The 17,219-nt window shown below is 52.4% G+C and overlaps 1 pseudogene; it reads left to right on the forward strand.

Moving 5' to 3' along the window:
- The first annotated feature begins 340 nt into the window (after nucleotides 1–340).
- LOC137767917 (U6 spliceosomal RNA) lies at nucleotides 341–419 on the forward strand (annotated as a pseudogene).
- The last annotated feature ends 16,800 nt before the right edge of the window (nucleotides 420–17,219 follow it).

Genomic DNA, 17,219 nt, shown 5'->3' on the forward strand with positions numbered 1-17,219 from the left:
TCCCCAAGCAGAGGCAGTGCCCGCCACCTGGGAGCTGTAGATTTAGGAACCTTGATTCAAACATTGCCTTCCTCCAGCTAAAGCCTGAAACCCCATCTGTTTGAGCTTTAGTTGTACAGCTTTAGAATGTGCTATCCTTGTGGTAGTTTTAAACTACGTCCACAGGTTTGCCAACACTATTCTCAACAGGTGGAGTCAAATCCCTTTCCCCCTGGGCATGGGCTAGACTTTGCCATTCGATTCTAATGAATAGAACATGGTGGATATGACTAGGTTATAAAAGACATCAAGGACTTTTCTTTAATTTTTATTTTATATTGGCGTATAGTTGATTAATAATGTGTTCATTTCAGGTGTACAGCAGCACATCTACTAAAATTGAAACAATACAGAGAAGATTAGCATGGCCCCTGCCCAAGAACTTTCTTTGTTTTCTGTTTTGGCTCCTTTGCTCGGGGGAAGGGCAGCTGCCATGTTGTGAGGATGCTCAAGCAGTCTTTTGGGGCGCTCCACGTGGTCAGGAGCTGAGGCCTCTTGCCAGTGGCCACGTGAGGGCCTCATCTTAGATGTGGCTCCTCCAGCTGCAGTCCAGCCTGCAGACAGGTGACTACGGCCCCCTGCCAGCCCCTGAAATCCCTGTGAATCCTTGTAAAGCCCCTGAATTCTTGACTGCAACCTCAAAAGAGCCCCCAAGATAGAACCATCCAGCAAGCAATGGCCAAATTCCTGACCCACAGAAACAATGTGAGATAATAAATGCTTTTTGAGGTTTTAAGATGCTAAGTTGGAGGTCAGTAACTAACAGAGTGCTAAATTTAAAAAGAGAGCCTGATCAGAATCAGCCGAGAACATTCCTTTGAATATTTCTTAAGGGGGTGCCTCATTGGGAACTAACACGACATCCCTCTTCAGTAACTCGGCATGACCAGGGTCCCGCTCGAGACTGGGGCATCTGAGCGCTCTTTGAAGTAGTCGCCTTGTGTTTCAAGGTGCCGCCGCATTGGATAACTTTGCATCCACATCTTTAGGTGATAGGATCCTACTTCCCTGCTTCCAGGAGTGTCCAGCGGGCTCTCGGGTTGGATCACTGACCACACTCACTCTGGAGCATGCACTTGGGAAGAGCCATGGCGAGGGGCATTAATCGCAGGCTCTTTCTGCCTTAGAATGTTTTCTGACTGAACTCGTGTAAGTTGCATAAATTAAGGACTTGCTAGAGACTGCCCAAGTTTCATCTTAAAATGTATTTTTTAAAATAGATCTTTATTGGAGTATAACTGCTTCACAGTACTGCGCTAGCCTCTGTCGCACAACAAAGTGAATCAGCCACATGCACTCATACATTTCCATATCCCCTCCCTCTTGAGCCTCTCTCCCACCCTCCCTATCCCACCCCTCTAGGTGGTCACAAAGCACCGAGCTTGATCTCCCTGTGCTATGTGGCTGCTTCCCACTAGCTAGCTATTTTACACTTGGTAGTGTGTATATGTCGATGCCACTCTCACTTCGCCCCAGCTTCCCCTTCCCCCCGTGTCCTCAAGCCCATTCTCTATGTCTATATCTTTATTCCTGTTCTGTTCATCAATGTATTTTAAATTTCATTGGATACTGGGCTTAGCAATTTGCATGCCTCACTTCATGTTGACAGGTAGTTTTTCTTCAAAAAGAGAGTTGTAGAATATTTTCAGTTTCCTTCTGGCAGTTCTTAATGTAGTTTTGGGGCGGGGAGAAAACACTTCATTTTGTCTAACCTACTGTTGTCCTAAAGAACATGATTTGGAAAATAATGGTGTTGGATCCATAAACCTGGCAGCTTCCTTGAAGGTTGTGCTTTTTTATCAACTTGTATAGGCTTTAATGTAATGGATGGTACACTTAAAAAGCAAAGGGAAATTAAATTATGGACCCATAATTTGAAGATGGCCTGGGTAAGCTTTTCGTGTCTGAAAGTGGAAGCTGAGACGTAAGATGAGCCACTCCAGGTCACTTGGTGGTGGTTAATGCGGGGCTGAGATGGACACCCACCTCCTGGGTGCCCCTGGGGTGAGACTGGGGGGCTTTCCTAGGAGTCAGCTGACCCATCATCCCTGATGGGGGTGCCAGATAAAGGCAGGATGCCAGGTTAAATGTGAATTTTTGATAAACAACAAACAATTTTAGTGTAAATATGTCCCATTTTTTATTTACCTAAAATTCAAATTTAATTTGGTTTCCTATATTTTTATTTGCTCAGTGGGGCAACTCTACTGCCCGGGCCCTGGGTTAGCCAAGGCCTCCAGGGGCAAAAGTCTCCCCAGTCGAGCTGCTTGGGTTGTCAGGTTTCTACTGTCCTCTGTCCCCTGAATGAGGCACAGACGAGATCCAGACATTGGTCCACAGGAAGCAGAGACAAGGACAATATCTTCATGAAAGTGTTTGAGGAGATTCATGCCCTCCGTCCTCATGCCCACTCCCTCTGGTCCTCAGCCTAGTAATTCTTTCTTTTTGAAAAAAAAATTTTATTGAAATATAGTTGATTTACAGTGTTGTGTTAGTTTCAGTAGACAGCAAAGTGATTCAGTTATACACTTATATACATCTATCCTTTTTTTGATTCTCTTCCATTATAGGTTATTATAAGATATTGAGTATAGTTCCCTGTGCTATACAGTAGGTCCCTGTTGTTCATCTATTTTACATATAGTGGTGTGTATATTTTAATCCCAAACTCCTAATTTATCCCTCCCTCCTTCCCACTTTGGTAACCATAAGTTTGTTTTCCATGTCTGTGAATCCATTTCTGTTTTGTAAATAAGTTCATTTGTGCCATTTTTTTTTAGATTCCACATATAAATGATATCATATGATATCTGTCTTTAAACAAAAGTGGTTGCTTAATTCTTTCTCTAAACAACACAGATCCCTCAGCAACACCCAAGTTTCTCTGCAGGAGGCCCCCCAGGGGGTGCAGAGCAGGCATGTCTCTGCCTACCGGGCTCAGAGCTCTGCGGAGCTCATCCTGGCAGGGACAGGGGGCTGACCTCTCAGAAATCGTGGCCCTGAGTCACCTTCCAGGGACTGGGTGAGGGACCTCCTTAGAGAGAGGAGGCAGGTGCCAGCTGCCTGCCCACCTCCAGGAGGGGCCCTACGGCTGGCCACAGCCACGCTGATGGCCCACTTGACCTTGAGCCCCTGGAGAGAAGGAGCCATCTCTTTTGTGTCTTTGGGTCCTAGCACCCGGCACAATGCTTGGCAGGCCAGGGGGTCTGTGATTTGTGGCTAGGTGGTGGATAGATCAATGAGAAAGTCTCTGGCAATAGATCTGGGTCTCTTACCCCCCTCCTCACCCCACCCTCATCTGCACACCATGAAGTTCCATCTTCAAGGCCAGAACTGGTGGTTCTTTCCCCTCTGAATCTCTGGGGTCTAGTCCTCAAAGTGAGGACGCATCCCCGAGGGAGGGTTGATGGAGCTGCTCTGTGTGGCCTTTCTTTGCCTGTACAAGGCACCCGTTTCTGGCTTTGTGGAGGCCAAGAGAGACTCAGAACAGGCCGCCCGGTGTGGGAAGCCTGTCCACACTAGCTGTGTGATCCTGAGTGAATCCCGGACTCGGTTTCCCTCATCTTCCAGGGCGGCCTGTTTGGCGCTGACCTTTTACAGCTTTAGAGTCAACAGCAGCACCGCCAGCAGCCGGAGCACACGTGGCTCTCGGGGCCAGGCGGCTGCAAATAGGGCCGGGCTGCCACATCCCTGGGGATTGTGGGAGAGCCCACTGGCCTCCGAAGAATGTGAAGGGGGGAGCCGTGTCCCGAGGCAAGCTCTCCCTCATTGATCAGGAAAGTGGTGTCAGGGGCTACGGAAACAGGCCGGGTGGGCTAGACCCAGGGCTGAGGGCAGAGATGCGGGTCCTGGGAACCCAGCCAGGGGCTCCCTGAGCTCATGCATCTTCTGAAATCAACACTCCCTGTCACCATGTCCCAAAGAATCCCGAGGACCAGGTGGGGTGGAGGAGGGGGGGATGAGTCGGGGCGAAAGGCAGAGCCCCGAAGGCAAAGTCAGGGCAGCTTCTCCAAGAGGCATTTGATTAATCTTCCTAAAGACGCCAGCCGGCCACCTGCCCCTCAGGTAAACAGGACAAAAGACACCAGTGTCCCTTGAGACGTGTCAGATGGCTTGGAGTCAGCTCCATGGACGCCTGTCTGGGATACGTGGGGTCGTTTAACTTCCCACCACCAGTAACACACACACACACACACACACACACACGGGTCTCTACACCAGTGGACCTCACTCTGGTGGTCTCGCCCCCAGGGACATGCAGCCATGTGTAGACATGTCCTTGGTTGTCACAGCTTTTAGGATAAGGAGGTAGTGCTACTGGCACTGAGTAGCGGTCAGGAATGCTGCTAAGTATCCTAGAATGCACCGGACAGTCCCTGGACAGAGAATCATCAGGCCCAAAATGTCAGGCATGCTGGGGTTGAGAATCCCTGCTCTAAAATTATGAAGCTGCCTATAAACTTTTGCTGAAAAAGACTCTGGGGTTTCCAAGCAGCTTCCCTGGAAAGACCATGCCAAGTCTCTACAAATCATACATCTGCTATTAGCATCAGTTTATGTAGATACCCGTAGAAAGATGTCTGTTTTTGATGAAGCTAGCCCTCTTTCTCAACCACTTTGTAAGTAAAGATTCTGTAGGGACACAGACACACACACACACAGACACACACACACAAACACACACACACACAGAGCTCGAGATGCACAGCTCATTTTTTTTCTCCCAGTGGAAACCGTTAAGTCCAGACCCTTTGGCAATGCCGAGAGCAATTGCAGAGGCACATTTAAAGCCCTTAAAAACTGCCAGTAATTAAGGAAGCTAGAAAAATGCTCAGGAGGCATTCGTGTGAGGATGTAATTCCTTTCACCCTCACGTGCAGAATGGAAATACGAATGTGGAGCCCATTTTCTGTTTGGCATTCAAAATCTTTTCTTTGGGATGAAACACTCAAACTTTAAAAGACGGATGAAAATGTAAAGACAATTGAAATGTCATTTGACAGATGGCAACATTTGTCTTTTCACTAATTTAGACTAATTTTTCACTGCAATTACACTCCACTGTCATGGAGATTCTTGCTGGGGTCACCTCGCTTTTAGTACAAATGAAGGACTCCAAGCAATTTTTGCACAAAGGAAAACATTCCACCTTCCTGGTTTGGGGACTTTGCTCCCTCATTTTCGTCTGAAAGCCTGAAGAAAAGCAAGATGAAGGGAGTGTACAATTTTCTCACCGCAGTGACAGTCATACTTTAAAATCATAAAAACCCATCATTTAATGTGGAAAAGTTTAAAGGAGAAATTCTTCTTCATTTCTGCAGGCTGGTGGTGTGAATTACAGGACAGAGCACACTTGAACTGACTCGTGCTGGTTACAACTGGTTTTCTGCTTAAAGGGATATAACAAAAAGGAGCCTCCAAACATTCTCATTTTTCTTTTCTTTTCTTTCTTTCTTTCTTTCTTTTTTTTTTTTTGTGCTAACAAGCTTTTCAAATTCTCAAGATAGCAGTCAAGAAGTCCTGATGAATCTGTCCTACTAAAATTATACAACAGATAGGTCCTTGGACACCAGCCTGAAGTAGTTTTTTAAGGGAAGAAACCTGCTCCTTCACTAGACGTTTTTCTTGGGGAACAGGCACTCAAAGCGGGCATCTGAGGAAACGCTTCTTGTACGTTTTGTGACGGCAAGAGGTGAAGTAGCCATAAGACTGGGGCAAGTGGGATGGTTGGGATCCAGATGGAGCATGAACAGCTTCAACTCAAAGGGAAAACTCCAGTCCCCAGAGGTTCGGCTCCGTGGGAGGGAGCTGCCTAGGTCACAATTTAGGGAAACAGAGGACACAAGGAATCCACTGGTTTGCCACAAGTTGACACTCAATAGGAAAAAGAAAAGTCAGCCCAGTTACACAGCGTCTGCAGGAGAGGATCACCTCCTGTGGCTCCCTCTGGACCACTCCCAGTGCCTGCTTCCCAGGCTGCCTTCCTTTGCGGGAGGATGCTGGCTTCTGCTTCAGTTTCAAAGCATCACTTACCCCACAGGTCCTTAGCTCCCAGGTATTTGTATTAATTTCATAATGCTGAAAACCCTACCTTGTTCTTAAAAAGAAGGCGGTCACTGTGCTTTACTAAATAGTTTTTTATTAATCACAATGTCTCAGCAAGATTTGTACTTTGGAGAGCATGCAATTTTCACTGTGTGCATCCTATAACTTCCTCCTAGGATATATAAGCTATGATATTCTTAAATATAAATTTAAATGTTTTTAAATTTCTCTAGCCTCTCAATTTGTAATAGGAATGGACATTCATTTCCTAAAGATTAAAGCAAGAAGCAGCAAGGAGTTATTGGGGCAAGAGGGAGAGTTTTCATCTCACTCCGTCAACAATCTCAACTTTTAGATAAAGGTGTTTCTTCTCAGCAAGCTCAGAAATCCCGTGAGGAATCACCATCAGAAGTTTCATTTTGTTTGTTTTGGGGGCTTCTAAAATCTCTTATACGAGGGCAGGGTAAGCTGGTGGCCCCGCTAGCTGGGTCTTCCTCCTGCATTTGTGAAAAATGAAGGAAGACGGACGGGGCGGGTCTGGCTGGTCCCCTGTCAGGGTGATTTAAGGGACCTTGATGTGGCTTTCACCAGGCAGCCAGGTGAACCCAAAAGCCCAGGTCGATAAAGACATTGGCGCTGTCCCCAAGCTCTGCATCAGGAGCCATTTTTCTCTTAACCGCAGGGAACTGACACTTCATCTCTGTGGAGAAACAGGCAGAAGCCATAGAATCAACCTGCTCAAGGTTCCAGGGCTGACAGGCAGCAGACCCAAGGCCAGACTCAAAGCCCGGTCACAGGCCTGGACTTCCCAGCGTGGCCTCCTTCTCCACGCTTTGTTGTCACTGGGTGTCATTGTTCCGCAGGCAAGTCACTTGCTGCTGGGTAACCTGATCTGGGGAAACCAGCTTTGGAAGCGGGAGGATGGTGACTGCGGGACCTCTTGAGGACCTCGTACACACTCAGCGGTGTCTGCAGGGACAGCCCGTAGTCCAGGGTGACACACCTGGCAGCGGGAACTTGATTTCAGGTGTTCACTTGCTTTAATCCGGGTCTACTAAGAGTCAGATGTTGAGTGATCTTTCTCTGCCTGCAACAGAAGTTTCCTCTTTCTGCTTTATGAACATGTGCTTTGGAAGAAGGAGAAAACATAGACCAGGAGCCCAAGATTAAAATTAATGTGATATTTGGAAATAGGTGCAGCCTTTATTATTAAGGTTTTCTAGGAGACACTGAAGTGACTTGCAAAACAAAGTGTGTGTGTGTGTGTGTGTGTGTGTGAGAGAGAGAGAGACAGCATGCCTGTATGTGCGCGTGCATGTGAGTGTGTGTGTGTGAGAGACAGCATGCCTGTATGTGTGCGTGCGTGTGAGTGTGTGTGTACGTGTGTGAGAGAGAGAGAGAGACAGCATGCCTGTATGTGTGCATGCGTGTGAGTGTGTGTGTGTCTAATTTTGAAAGCTTTGGCCCTTTAGAGTGCTTTTCCAGGAAGGGTTTATCCCACAGCTGTTCCCTCCATAAACCTGGAACGCAGGTGAGTACGTGGATGTTTAAGGAAGACTTGTGAGATGCCAGCAGGGTCCTGGGACAGAGTGCTGTCTTCGGTCTTTGTGTCCTTCCTAGAACTGTGTAGCCAGGAGAGAGCACCTAACAGAGGGTGAGTAAACCAGTGGGTGAAGGAAAGATTTGTGTAACGAGCGATGGATGTGATCCTTCCCTCTGAAGGACGTCGCAGCCTCTGTCCAGACCAGACAGCACAAGAAGAAGAGAGAGGGTCCACCTGTAACTGAGCAGGACCCTCTGGGGCCTTCCCAGGACAGACCCCCTCCATGTCATCCACCTGCCTCTCATCTGTAGAAAAACTTTAGCCAAAGAATAAATGTAATCAGAGAAATGAGAAAATGCAGAAGCCCAGCAGAGACCCTCCTGCAAATTCTGCATAAGGTGTTTTCTCTTCCCTGAAGGTGAAAGAGAGGAACGGGGGTCCCAGGGCCATACCACGTGGGGGAGGTGAGCGGTCAACCTGGGGAGACCACCCAGAGCCTGGAGACCCTGCGAGGGCAGAAGGAGTGCCCCCCCATCCCCAAGAACACCCTGCAAGGCATTTTGTCAACTTCTGGGGCCACCAGCTTCCCCTTCACCCCATCACACCCCTGGCCGTAGCATCTCCAAGTTCACCAGTTAGCCGAACAGCAGACTATTTCTCCCACACAAACAGAATCTGGGGACTCAGCGTTGTCTTTATTGCGCGACAGGCCACGTGCTTGTTTAGTCTGTTCACAGGGGCCCTAAACCTGGGCTGGGGCTGCCTGGACTGACAGGGGAAGTGAGTCCCTGTCGGGGAGTCGGTTCCAGGCACCCAAGTCCCCCTCAGAAAAGGACAAAGCCCCAGGCTTCTCAACTCTCTGGGGGCCTTTTCATCCCTGTCATCTCCTGCTTAAATGAGGGGGCAGCAGAGGAAGAGATTAGCGGCTTTCTGTTTACAGGTAAACAGGGAGCGATCTCTATCGAGGCTGTCACTCAGCCTTTCTGCAGCAGCTCACTCGGCGCGGAAACTGATCTGGGGGATCTTCAGCTCTGTCTTTCCAGGACAGCCCGCTGGGCGTGAGAGCAGGCTCCCAGCACTGCGAGGGTCCTTGGGGGCTGCAGGGGGCCTCCCACTCGCCGCCCGACTCGGGGCTGCAGTGTCGGGGGCACTGCTTCCTGGGGCCCTTGGTGGAGAGGGTGTGTTTTGGGGGAGGGGGCCTCACGACTGTGGGCTCAGCTCTCAGCCCGGCCTCTTCTCGGGCTCTGGACGATCCTGGCCAAGGAATGTCTTCCCGTGTCTTCCTCCACCACCCGTCCCCAGACTGATGACTCCAGAAGCTGCAGCTAGACCATTCTCGGGGACCCCGGTGGCACAACCATCTTCCTCCTGGGTAGCCCATGTCCCAAATGCACCTGAACTCAGCATGTCCCACGGTGAACTCTTTCCCGCCATCCGGGACCTGCCCCTCCTTCAGCCACCCTCCGCCTTCCCCAGAAGCCACAAGGGCTTCCTTGTCCCCCACTCCCTTCCAGCCCACCCCCAGAGCCCAGCAGTCCCATCTTCTTGTCTTGGCTAAACCATGGTCTTCCTTGCTGCCCCACATCCTTCCGTGGCTCAGACCCTCACCTGCTCTCCCAGCCCCACTGCCCCCTCCCGCTTGCTCCACCCCCGGCCCTGGTCATCACTGAACAGTGGCCAGAGCCTCTGCACAGAGGCCCAGATGGCCATCTAAATAAACCACACTCACAGCCACCCCTCCCAGCTCAGACCCCACAGGACCTCATGCATTCAGGGCCGATCACAGAGGAATCCAGCCTCCACTTCTGCCTTCTCACTGCTCTCTTCCTCCAGGCTGATTTCCGGCCACCCTCCCCTACGTGGAGCCCCCAGAACCCAGCACAGTCCCTCACTTCAGGGGCTTCGTACCTGCTGCTTCTTCTACCTGCTTCTTCCCCAGCTGCCTGACTAGTTGCTACTGGCTTTCACATCACCTCTTCCAGGAAGCCTTCTCTGATATGCTCTTCCATCCCATCCCACCCCATCCCCTGAAAATGATGCATTTTTGTCTTTTGTTCCCTAAAGGGTAGCAGGCACATTCCACCCAAGACTATGTTCGTCTCCGTTGGGGCTCACACACAGCAAATCTGTTGTTTCTTAGATTTGGGGTAAAGGAGTCCATCACCAGGTCTCAGAAAAAAAAAAAAAATTCACCAGGGTTAATAGCACTGCAGCCCACAGGATAACTGTGTTTTAAATTAAACATCTTAAACAGATCGGGCATTTAAGAGGTTAGCTGTGACCCTGGTATAGCATATATGTGTATATGTGTGTGTTATATATTTGATTATATATTTACATGTATACAAAATTATGAATTTTATAGCCCATCTTTATTACATATATACCACATATACACATATATAACACACAATTTTACATACATAAAATTATAAGAGTCATGCATGTATGTAATAAGATGGGGTACCAGAGTTCTGACCTTGGAAAGCAAAGCTCTGTGGTTTTGTTTTACTTAACCTAACACCTATGTCCCTTTGCAGAGCATCTCTTAACCGTGGGACTGGGTGACGTGCTATGTACATTCATCTCTTTTAGTTTCCACGTACTCTCCTCAAACCCCAGGTGCTCAGACAGCATTCCTTCAGCAACTGCTGGATTATATTTCACTCCACAAGAGATACTCTGCCTTTCTTTCCTCTAATAATTTTCGTTTAGAATCTACTTGGAACAAGAAACTGGGATGTACTGCCCCAGCTGGACCGTGTAGAACAGACTGCCTGTCACCTGGAGCCGTTGGTGGGTGGGGATCCTGAGAAGACAAAGCTCAGCCAGTGAACACGGGGCCGGGAGGCAGTTTTGAAATAGTGCGCAAGCCCTGCCTCTGGCTACGCTTCCGGCTCCGTCCCCGCCGCTCACCCCACCCAGCACAGACCCGGTGCCCGGGGACACTCAGGCATCCTACCCCGCTGCCACCCAGCCCCACTGTCAAACCCGTGCGGAATCGCTGTTGGTTGAGGGCGTCCTCCTGTATTGCACCCACTCTGCTGGACAGCAGGACGCCAAGACCAACAAGACCCCATACCTGTGCCCACCAGCCTGTGGGTAGAGGTGGGGTTGGGAGCTACAGGCCCTGAATGACGACACTGTCGTGCGACAAGGGCGCCCAGAGGTGCCAGGTGCCCTGGGAATCCTCGGGAGACCCCCCTGGCCCGGCCTCTGCTCGCGCGTCTGAGAAGTGCGGTCTCTTCCATCCGACCCCAGCTGATGCTTCCTCCCTCTTAGGCTTTCCATTGGGGCACCTGCACAGCTCTCACCTCTCACCTTGGTCCTCCCTGCCCCATGCCGTAATGAGGAACTGGGGAGAAGGGATCCGCCATCCTCCCTTCAATCCGAGGGGCCAGGATGTGGGCTCCGGAGCCCCCTTACCCACCCACCCCCACCAGCTGCAGAGCACAGATGGGAGCACTGAGGCTTAGGGGCTCCAAAGAGCTTGCCCAAGAGCGAAACAGCGAATGCGGTGCGGCCTGAACCAAACCCCAGTTCTTCCCCATCCTCCGTTCACTCGACAGCAGCCCTTGTGGGCACGACTGTGGTCCAGGGGCCATTTCGGGCACAGGTTTTAGAGCGGGAATGTGGAGACAGAGAATCAGACAAACCGGAAGATGAAGTGCTGGGGATGTGATGGAGGGGGTAACGGGCAGAGAGGGGGTGGGGATGTGATGCAGGGGGCAACGGGCAGAGAGGGGGTGGGGAGGCAGTACCTGCTCAGAGGCCTGGGGGGAGAGAAGGACAGACCCGTGGGAGAGGGACCAGCACAGGGGAGAGCCGGCCGCAGCCCCTGCAGCGTCCGTCTGTCCTCACATCCCTCCCAGGACCTGCCCAGCAACCTCTGGGGTCCACAGCAGGCGGATGCGATCATACACGTCCTCTGAATCCCATGAAAAACACAGAAAGTCAGTGCCGTTCCATGGCCTACGTCACAATAAGGTTCTCTACGTTACAGCAATACCGACTCCTCTGGGGTCCTTGTTTATAGAATTAACCTACCTGTGTTCACTCAAATAAATCCTACATGGACATTTAACACCTAAAAGGAAAGACACCAAACAAAAAAAAAAAGAAGAAGAATCTACCTTCCTTCCTAGGGTTCTGTTTGAGAGAATGATAATCTTCAAGAGCTATAAACTTATGGGAAATTTCTATTGAGAAAGAATTTAAATGGAGTCTGTGAGAAATAATTTTTCAAGAAGAAATGCGAGTTTTTCCCTCAGGCCAGGGGATGTTTCAACCCCGCTGAGGGCCATCCATCAGAGCCTATTAGGTGAAATGAATCTCCCCAAGCAGCTGTAATCCCATCAAAGGGGGAAAGGGTGGGAGGGAGCTGGTGTGACCACCCCACCCCAGGTCTGGGAAGGAAGTCGTTTGCTCACAACGCAAACAAGTTTTCACTCTAGGAAGGATTAGCAAGACTCACGCTAACCCAACGCTCCCACTCATCCCCCAGAAGCTGCTCTGCTCTGTTCCAGAAAGACCGGCAATGCCTTTGAGAATATTTCACTCAGGGAAAATCCCCAGCGTCAGGAGATTCTTCCTGATTGCTTTCCTTAAAAGAAAGGGATTAATTATAAACCGGAAGACACGTTGCCTTCCACTGCATCAGCCCTCAAGAGGGGCCAGGGCACAGGTCCCCCCAGAGCCCTTGACGATCAATACCAAGTGAAAACTCGTTATAAAAATAAATTAGAAAACAACTCCTAAGCACTTGCTGTTGGGGGGCTGTTCTTTCGCTCTTTAAAGTCTAATAAAACAATTAACTTTTACATTTCAGTTCCCACTGCCAGAGAGCTGGTTTCTCCAAGCAGCGCCCTGGGCCGCGCGAGCCTCTGTTAGAAAGAAGTGAGCCCTGCAGGGGGGCAGGGAGACAGCCACGGGCCACGGGCCATGGGCCACGGGCCACAGGCCACAGGCCATGGTCTGGCCGCTGCCCCCCGGACTCCCAGGGCTCTGCTGGCAGCGACTGCCCTTCACGGGAGGGCAGACGGTCAAGGTCCAGCTGTGGTCGCCATCCCTCAGGCAGAGAAGTAAGGAGTTTTTATAAATGTCACTACCTGAGATGGACGAAGTGAACACTCGAAACTGAGTGTGCACGTGACACCAAGTGCTCAGAGCACGCGGTTTCCAAGTTAATTCTGAGTGTGGTCTGTAAACCCCCCACCACTGCTCTGGGGCCGGGCCCTGTCACCTTCTGTCTGCAAGGCACCATGGGACTTGGCCGGGCCGAGGATGCACTTTGGCTGGGCTGGTCGGCAGGGGGTGACTGCCAAAGCTCTGGGGGGCAGGGTGGTGGGCAGGCCCCACCGGTCCAAGTGAAAGACAAGGGCGGATCGGACGCAGCCTCCAGAGCGCCCCCAGCCCCAGGAGCTCCCCGTGGGCTGAAGTGAAGTTCAGGGGGAGAGAGGAACAGGCACACAGGACTGGAGGGCCGCCCTGGCTGGGGTGCGACACTGGGGACTCAAGGGCAGTAGGGCCCAGGTGGCCGGGAGGAAGCAGGGGCTGAGGTCCTGTGAGGTGGGGCTGGGATGGCCCTGCATGGGGTGGTGAGGGGGCCTGGGGCCGTGGGCGGGAGCAGGGCAGCGTGCAGGCAGGGCGAAGGCAGGACTGCTGCCGGGGTCCCCCAGGAGGGGGGGGGTGGGAGAGGGGCGGGTATGACGCACCTCCGAGATGCCTGTCTTGAAAATTATTTCATTGATTCATGTTTAATCCAATCAGCTTACTCTGTGCAAGAAGGATTCCCAGCCCATCACAGTGGGCACCCGAGAGATGCAAATAAAATGCTGAGGGTGCACAGCAAAGGGGGCCCCAGAGTGCTTCTTGGAGGAGGTGGCCTAGTCTCAAGGTCTTGAACATACTGTGGAAGAATTAAGAATTAGATTGTCATGGGTAGTGGGTGAGGTCAAGGGGAGGAGGGAAGGAGGGGGGTTTCCAACACTTGGAATCTACAAGGATGTAACAGGCATGGGATTTTAAAAGGATTTCAGCAAAAATCAACTGCACAGTGACACCCATTAATGGTGACGGAGACTCATCTCCAGATTTCTGTTGCGGCAGTTGACCTTTCGCATCGTAGAGGAGTGACGTTAGTCTAACTGCTCAGTGGCTGTTGCCAACATGAGCCCCATCCGTCTCAGGATGCAGGGATCTGCATTTCCTCCCGGCTACATCACCCAGCGCCCGTGTCCTATGGCACCGGCCTGTGTTCTCAGGCCGGGGGAGATGGAGAGGAGGATCACACCACTCCCGGCTCTCCCGTTGTCCATCCCGGGAGCCGTGGTCCAAGGAGGAACAGGGCAACCATGTTAGAGGTTTGGGGTCGTTCCACATTTCTTACACAACTTTCTCTCGTTAGTTATCTGCTGCTTTTGTCAGCCACCCATCGTTTTCCCAGACAAGAGGGGGCCTAAGGGGAGACACAGAAATCAGGAGAAGTGAACTGACCCACAGTTATGACGGATGTGGTCCGAGAGCACTTAGAATCCGTGAGCCCCGCTCTCCCGCTTGGCAAGCGCTCCTTCCCGCAGCAACACAGGATCTGCTCCCTCCAGCCCTGTGGGGATGGGACCCTGCCTGCCAGCATGCTCCCTTCCCCCTCCGAGAAACCAGCCCTGGGTTACTGGCAAAGACAGCTAGAAAATGAACAAGGATCCAGCTTTAAAGACAAAACCAAACCAAAAGCCAAGCATTCCCAAAAAGGGTCAGTCAGCATTCACCGAGGTCCGCTTCATGGTGTGGGTGTTACACACACACACACACACACACACACACACACAAGACCCTAATGTCAAATAAATTGGAGAGGGCGTCAGTTTAGCTGAAGGGGCGGATTCCTTCACTGTCTGACCTCCGACCTCTGGAAACTTTAGAGTGTAAATGTGACTCTGCAGGGGAGGACCAAGCAGAGCCCTCTTTGAAGGAGCCTCTTTGAGGACAAGGCATTTCCAAAATCACTGGGGCTGGGGCGACATCCAAGTAAAGGCAGGTGGGCTTCGGCTCCCCCATGGCTCACGTACCGGAATGGTCCCTTCCCCGGTTCGGACCCAGGCCCCGCTGGTGCCTCGACTCCTGCTGAGAGCTCAGGACCCCCTGCCAGTCCCGGGCGCTTGCTTCTCAGCGGCGCCGGCGGCCCAGGCTCCAGCCACGCACTCGCGGGCTTATACTGCCCTCTAGTGGTGCCGCTTTGAAAGGGCCGTGGGATGCCGAGGCGGGGTCCCGGGCCGCCCGGGGGCTGTAAGGATGTTGTCGTCCCGCTGTCTCTAATGCCTCCACAGTGAATCCATAGAGACTATCACCTGCTTATGCTCCACCTTTCAAAAAAGATAAACATAATGGCTTGACTCTAATAGAAAGCGGAGCTGCAAGAACTGAAAGTAAGTTACATGAGAGTGTTTCAGTGACTCACCAGAAACAGTTTCCAAATAGCCCGCTAGGAGGCAGTGTTGCTCCCACTGAGAACGGCAGAGCAGGGGCTACGCGAAATAGTCAGTTAAGGGCTTTGAGGGCAATACGCTGTCCTCACAACCCCTCACCCTGCGGGGGCCTCACAGCAGCTGCGGGCGGTGCCTAACTCCCGGGGCACGGCTGTGCTTCCGTAAAACTGTGTCCGCAAAAGCTGGGGCCTGGCTGGACTTGGCCCACGAAAGGGAAGTCGTTTGCTGACCTCTGGCCTAGAGCTGCAGCTTACGGACGAGGAAACTCGGCGGGAGGGTCCCTGGTAGGGGCGGGGGGAGGAGGCAGAGAGTGGCCAAGGCCAGGAAGTGAGATCCTGACCCCGTGGGAGCAAAGCCAAGTTCCCTGAGCCTCCCCGCCGCCCTCCCCCTGGGTCTCCCTCCACGCTGTCCCTCAGCTGTGCGTGTGGGGGGGTGGGATGCGGATGGCAGGGTGCAGGGAGCCCCGTTCAGCTCTGACACCTCCGGTCCCTCCTGTCTCCCTCCATCCCACGCCAACACTCCTTTATTCATTCATTCATTCACTCACTCAGCCTTTGGTGACCCCTGACCCCATGCCTGCCCACTGCCACCCTCCTCCCAGCCTCCACAGGGCACAGCCATTGTCTCAGAAATGCCCCACAGTGAGACAGTAGGCCATCCCAGCTCCCAGAGCAGCCCCACGGGGCAGCTCTGGGGCTTTCTGATTCGCCTCTGTGTCTCCCCAGGGCACCTGCTTTCTGGTGCCCGTCCCCAGGCTGGGTCCAGCGACAGGCATTCAGCATCTTGACCACAGAGTGGAGCCTGATGGGAGTAGCTGCCCCGACCCCCAAGAAGACCACCAGGGTCCCCGGCCCTCTGGGATCTGCTCGCTTCTGGGCCAGGATACAGACCAGTGCATCCCAAACTCTCCATGGTTAAGGACAGGTTTATTTCTTTTTCTCAGTTCGTCTTGGACTGACACTTCTGTAAAATTCAATAAACATGAAACCTAGAAAATAAGATAAAAAGGCCTGTAAAATGTATTATTAGATTCAACAGGCATAAGTTCACTGTGTTGAATGTCTATAACAGTTGCTAAGCCTTCGGTCTCTCTTCTAGCCTCCTGATGGGCAGGGAACGAAGAGCCTGCAGACCCGAGGCTGAAATGAGCCCTGGGCTCTGGCTCCCGTGCAACGCCAGCTGCAGCGTTAGTCCAGGGTCAGCCAAGCCGGCCGGCAGGGAGGAGGGGCTCGTGAGGTCTGGGGACTGTCACGGAGGGGCTCGGGAGGCACCTTGGGACCCAGGCTCGGGAGGCACCTTGGGACCCAGGACCCCGCGTCCCGGCCGAAGGGCTGTAGCTGTGGCCGTCCTTGCCGTCGCAGTCACTGGCTGCGTCTCCACTGATGATGAGCATCCCCTCCGGAGTGGCCACGGGTCATCGTACGGCTCCGGGTCCCGGTCACGGGGACCCTCAGCCCGGCTGGAGCTCTCCGCACGTGCCGCCTATGCACCACTGGGCAACCGAGGACCCAGGTCCGGGGTGGGAGGCCTCCTGCCAGATGGGCACCCATCAAGGGCGGGAACCACACCTCCCAGAGGGGCCGGGAGGCCGGGAGTTCCCAGCTTCCTGGCTCCTCACACCCTCCTGGTCTCAGGGACCCGGACAAACTCTGGACCCAGATTCTTAGAAAGAGAAGGCTGCCGGAGACCTGGAAACATGGAGATGGTCCTGTAGGGGCTGGCGCTGGCAGAGTTTTCCAGGCGCTCCTCGGGGCCGGGAGACGGGCATCTTCCGTGAAGCTCCTCTTGGGTTCCTGGAAATAGTAGACCAGGGTCTACAGCCCTGGGGGTACTTGTCTGGACCCTGGATTGAGACCCTGTGATTAGTCAGGAGGCTGAGGGGATTCAGCTCTGTGTCCTGTCACTGACAGAGCTTCTCAGAGAGGTCTGTGGTCCTGAAACCCACCAGCATGTCTCGGCAGCTCCCTGAGGGGTCCCTGGTGGGTGAAGCCAGGCTAGGACCATGCGTCATCAAGGACAGGCAGGAAGGTCATAGTTCAGGGTTCAGGAGCAGTGGCAACAACCGAGAACAGCAGAGAGCGGGAAAGATCCAAGTCCAGGACCCCATG

Source organism: Eschrichtius robustus, chromosome 7 (genome assembly GCF_028021215.1).
Source record: "Eschrichtius robustus isolate mEscRob2 chromosome 7, mEscRob2.pri, whole genome shotgun sequence".
NCBI classification, from domain to species: domain Eukaryota; kingdom Metazoa; phylum Chordata; class Mammalia; order Artiodactyla; family Eschrichtiidae; genus Eschrichtius; species Eschrichtius robustus.